Source organism: Hibiscus syriacus, unplaced genomic scaffold (genome assembly GCF_006381635.1).
Source record: "Hibiscus syriacus cultivar Baekdansim isolate YM2019G1 unplaced genomic scaffold, ASM638163v2 tig00113725_pilon, whole genome shotgun sequence".
NCBI classification, from domain to species: domain Eukaryota; kingdom Viridiplantae; phylum Streptophyta; class Magnoliopsida; order Malvales; family Malvaceae; genus Hibiscus; species Hibiscus syriacus.
Window position 1 is genome coordinate 7,149,504 of NW_024063471.1, and position 6,165 is coordinate 7,155,668.

Genomic DNA, 6,165 nt, shown 5'->3' on the forward strand with positions numbered 1-6,165 from the left:
TTGCCAAATTCGAACTCAATAAGTTGCTTTTCAGTGTTTTATCTTCGGATTCAAATTGGTTTTCGATTAAGTTCAGTTTCTGACGTAAATTCATTTTCTATGTATCCGATAAATTATTGAACGTTGAATTCAAGTTCGAGAGCGATCGAATGAAGTTTAAATGTTCGATCGGCGAAGCAAGAAAATTGAGGTAATACTTTACTACCTCTTTGCATGCTTTATGGAATATGTTGATAATGGATAAATGCATGGATGTATATGATTGGTCTATTATGCATGTTTGATTATAGATGGACTCGAACTGAATACGGTTTAAGTGATAAATTGGTTAAGACACGATTGAATTACATAAAGGAATAGAAAGACTGGTAAGAAATAATTTCAAGTATAGTGATTAATCTGAAGAGCTAATAACCTAAGAATTATTAAATTCTAATTATTTTTTTGTTAAAAGGTTTAATATCGAAATCACCCGATTATAAAATTATGAAATTGCCCCGATGGGAAAAAATAGCATGGACTGACCCGAGAGTGAAAGTACCTCGAGAATTTGTATTTTTTTATTTGATAAATCATTATTTCATCTGTTAAATTCATGATCTGCTGGGATAGTTACTGATAATCAGATTCCAACATTCGAGAAGGTACAAGACCTATAATTGTTCATTATCAACAAGCACCTAAAGACTAAAATATTGGAAGTGCTATTCTTGTTTGAATTAGTTAGAAAAAATGAATTAAATGGAAAGATTGGATGGAAGGAAAGGACTCGAATAACCTTGAATTGTGATTTGATCAAAATAACCTTACACTGCGAAAAGACCATAATTACCCCTATAAGCGAAAAATAACGTTGAATATATATATCTGACCAAATTACCAGAAAATGTACATATGTTTGGATTGATATGAATTATGTAAATATCCTCGAACTAAAAAATAACTAAAATAACCTCCAACATTAGAATGACCAAAATACCCTGAACTCTAAAGAAACTAGAATACTTTAAAGTCCAATTTATCGGAATCATCGATTAAATTCCTGATATATTTGAAAAACTTCAAAAATAAACTCCTACATTTGGAAATTCTTAATACATCGATCTCCTTGTTTTTTTAATGATCATTGGAAGACTAGATTACTGGAAGTGTAACACATCATTGAAGTTAAATGAAGGATTATCCTCAAGTTTTGAAATAACTAATGAGCCTAGACCCCAAATGACTAAAATAACCTCGAATACCGAGATGATCTAAGTACCTTTATGACTTGGATCAAGTAAATTTCTTTGGATAGACTATGGAAACACTGATGAACCCAAATGATGTACTGGCTCTAAAGGTTATGGAGCACGACCCAAGTCGTCAGACATTTTGGATATTATTACAACGTAAAAATGAAATAAATGCCAATGGAATACCTATTATTGATCTGATCAATAATAATGAAGTATCACAGTCCAAATGATTGACAAGTACAATAATATTGGGATCTGTAGTTCGATCGGACTCGAAATCCTAATAATTCAATGTAAAATCTTGAATATCACAAATCATTACTCTATCGTTATTGAGTTAAATTATTAAGAATTCTCCAAGAACCAAAATGTATGAAATACCCCTATTTTTTTTAATAATGGAATCATTCCTATCATACTTGAAATTTTAAGTAACTCTGATGAACAAGATTATGAATACCTTCCTAATTACCAAGTAGCTCTGAAGAATATATGGATCCTCTAGTGTGTTCCTTATGTCACATGTAAATGTTTTACCTGTTTTAAATGTGATTTTCTAAAATCACTGATTTATTGGCTTATGAACTATGGTTACATGCTATATGTTCTCTGGTAACCTGTTTTCACTGGAAAATATGATAGTTCTTAATTTATGGATCATGGAATCTACTGGTTTATGAACTATGGTTACCTAAAATTTGTTATATGGTTTCCTGTTATCACTGGAAAATATGATTGTTCCTGATTTATGGATCATGGAATCTACTGGTTACTACTTGAACTTTTTTATTGGGACATTAAATGGGTAGGTTGGAGTATGAAGGTTCAGTTCTGATCAAGCTGATAAATCCTTATAGAACTAAGGTGACCTTTGGGTAGGCTCCGAGGCCCCGAGAAACTTTATTGGGTATGCTCTCAGGCCCCAAAGCACTCCATTGGGTTAATCATGCGACTACATACGGTGTACAAGTGGAGGGAATTTATGTGATTTATTTCATTGTCACTCTTACGAGATTTTACTGGATCACGATCCTGATATTACAATTTACTGTTAAATCTGATTTATATTGGATACTGTATGGGTAGGATTCTGGAGTATGGAGGTTCAGCTCTGATCAAGCTGGTAAATCCTTATGGACCTAAGAAGACCCTTAGGTAGGCCCATAGGCCCCAAGGTACTCCCTTATGGTGGCTCCTCTGATGTGTGCTTAGGGTAAGTACTCATTAATGCAATTATGGGGAACTGCATAACGATGTTCGGGTAGAGGGTATTACTATTATTTTTAAAAATATGTTTTAAACTGTTGCATTTTTAAAAAATGATTTGTACCTTTTCACTGGTTTTGGTTGGAACACACTAGACATCCCATTCCAATCTCCTGAAAATTTATACTCTGAATGTTTCTTATGAACTAAAATCTTCATGGCTTTTACTCGATGAAATATCTGTGGGACCTCAGCTCATCATAAAAATCTGTAGATGTCTGAATCAATAAGAAAAATTATGCTTATTTATTATCTGCATGTCATTCAGCATCACTTGGTAGTTCTGTATTACTAAGCTTCCCAAAGCTCACTATGTTACTCACTATTTCAGGTTAAAAGAATTGATCTAGTGAAACTATCGACATCAATATTGGAGTTCCACCAACATTCTTGTAGAGTACGGTGCTTGTGATTAAGGGGCATGTAGGTTGTATTATGTTTTTATATACGAGTCTGAAACGTGTATGATTTTAATTCTGTTTGTAGTTTATGAATGGTTTTCTGAACTTGTATTTTTAATTATAATTTGTTTTATGATTTTTATTGTGAGCCGTTCCAGTGGCCTTAATGTGACACCTCGGATCGGATCGAGTCACCCACATCAGTCTGTGGTTGTTACATATACTGTTTCTTTTACTGTATTGATTATTTTATTATACTATTTCATTTACTGTATTGTTATTTTTACTTTATTTCTAATTTTACTATACGATTTATTTTTTTATGTTGTTTCCTTTTTTAGCTCATGTCATAGCCCAATGTATTTTAATTGAGAATATCAACTATGTTAGTCTTGTCGAGTGTGTGTGCTATATGCACTCGAAAGTGCCTCGTGGATTTGCACTCAAAAGTCCTCGTAGAATTGCACTCGAAAGTGCCTCGTATAATTACACTCGAAAGTGCCTCGTATAATTACACTCGAAAATGTCTCATAGAATTTCACTTGAAAGTGTCTCATAGAATTACACCATAAGTGTCATATAAACATGTATCATATAGTCACTCCACCTCGCGTACCACTATCTCTCAAGTGCTATATGCTGGGCTTATACTTAAATCTTATATCCTTTTCTTATGTATAAAAATATTCCTATAGAAATGATCATGTTCATATATTGGTTCAATCATATACTAGTATATTTAACTAACATAATAAACTCATATATATATATATATAAATATTAAATATCATTAATGTATATTCAATATTAATTTCTTTTATCAATTCAATAACTAATCTTTAGATCTATCAAATTAACCATTCAAGTCCTTTAACTAATTATTTCCTACAACAGTTCATTTAACTTTTCCACATTTCACATTTAGCTATCAATAAACTTTTCCTTTAAATATAGCCTAATATTTTGAAAGTATTCATAAATAATTCCTTAATATTAAATCCAAGTCGCACATCATATTCAACAGTTTTCATATTATTTCCAATCTAATATATTATCCTTACATAATTATTATTTTATCATAGTTTTCCCCCAATTTACAAATTAAACTTCTATCTTATACAACTCTCCACATTAATCCAGATTCCATCTTTCATTATTTAACTATAAATTTTAGCATATTCCACTAACTTTTAATCTTTACATATTAACCTTAAACTTCTAATGTAATACAAATAAGTCCTTAATAACTTAATTAATTCCAAACTTACTTTTCAAGTCCCTTTTATAATAAATTTATTATTATAATTCAATTTTTATTATACTTCACTTAAACTTCACACTTCATCTTATACCCAATTTCTTATTTAACCCATAATTTAACCATAGAATAATTTCTTTTAAAATTACATCTAAACTTTTCTATCTTATTCACTATAGTCTCTTTTTGTCATTTAATCCTAAATTCAAGCATCATAAAACAAATTCAAACATTCCAACAACATATTTAATTTTTACTCATTAACTTATACCAATTTTTGTTTTAGACTCACAACTTATACAATTTATAATTTAGTCCTTAATCTTAACATTTTTGCAAATTTAACTCAATTCAAGTTTAAATTAATTTTTCCATCATTTAATTAAAATATAACACCTCACTAATTACAATTTCACTTGAGTCCCTACCTTTTTCATAATTTATGATTTAGTCCCCAAACTTTACCAAATTTCCAGATTAATACAATTTTAAGTTCTAAAATCAAAATCAACATTCTAAATTTTAAATTCCAGCATAGTACATCATCAATTGAGTAATTGTACTCTAGTCCCTAAATTTTCCATAAAATTCTCATAATTTCATCATATGCTAAATGTCATAATTATAATGCTAAGATAATAGAGTTGGCTCATTTCAAACAAATAAGATAGTATATAACATAAGAGAATCATAAAATGCATAATTTATCTGAATTTCATATTCTGACAGTTTACACTCCCCTTAAAGAAATATTATTCTATATTAATATAGGAACTTAAAAATTAATTCGTTTGTACCCTTAAAACCTAGAATCAAACAATAATATAACCATAAAGTCACTTCTTCTAGTTCAACTTGTAAAATGTATGGCAAATTTTCTAATCCCGCTTACAGAATATAATTTAAACAAAATCTGCTACCCAAAATTTCTGACTTATCATTGGTTAAAATTTCATACATTTTTTTATACACTTCTAAATCAGTAGCTATCTATTTTAAACAAAACTACACTAATTTACAAATATAACGGTATACAAATCATCTTCTAATCAACTTTTTAAAATTTATGGTGATTTTATAAACTTACTGTTCAGATTATCCATTTAGACAAGTTTCACTAATTTTCATCCTTAGCTTATTCACTAATTTTATTAGCTTATTAGATGAACACATATGCATGAATTCAAGTTCATATCATCATTTTCATGCAATCTTAATCAATTCCATATAAAAAAAGCAACATTAAATCTTTTCCATAAACCCTAACCTTAAATTCATCTTTAAACATTTTCAATTGATTTTAATCATTATTCAAGCTTAGAGACAACTCTATAATATCAACAACACAAAAATCTATCCTTAAATCATTAAAATTCAACTTACTCATCATATACTCTAACAATCTAACCAATGATTCAAGCATGGAAACAATGAAATATTATCACCAAATGATAGAGAATTTGATATGGATCGATCATTTTTCTATTTTATAACTTAATCTAAAAATCAAAAATGAAGAAAAATAAGATACATACCTTGTTTTTTTCTCCATGAACCGCATGTCAATTTAAAGGGATAAGACCATTTTTATAGACAATTAATGGGAAATAACTCATGTACACTTGTTAAATTCTAATTAAAATGAATTAAAAAATCATTTTAGACCAAAAGTCAGGTCTACCCTTAATGGATCTTGTTATTTACCACTTTGCCATGCTTTCATCACCATTCTTACATCATCATATAAATATCAAAATTTATTTGATTAATTTTTATCTTGCCCTTGTACTTTTCAAAAATTACAATTTAGTCACTTAATTTCCACTATTCAACTTTAACATGGAATATCCACTTAACTCCACTGTTCCATGTTAGATTCTACTTATTAAAAATAATAAACATAATATTAATAACCTCATACTATCATCCTTCAAATTTTTGTAAACTTTTGATTCTATCTGATTATCCAAATAATTCAACAAACTTTATCGCTTAATAGCTC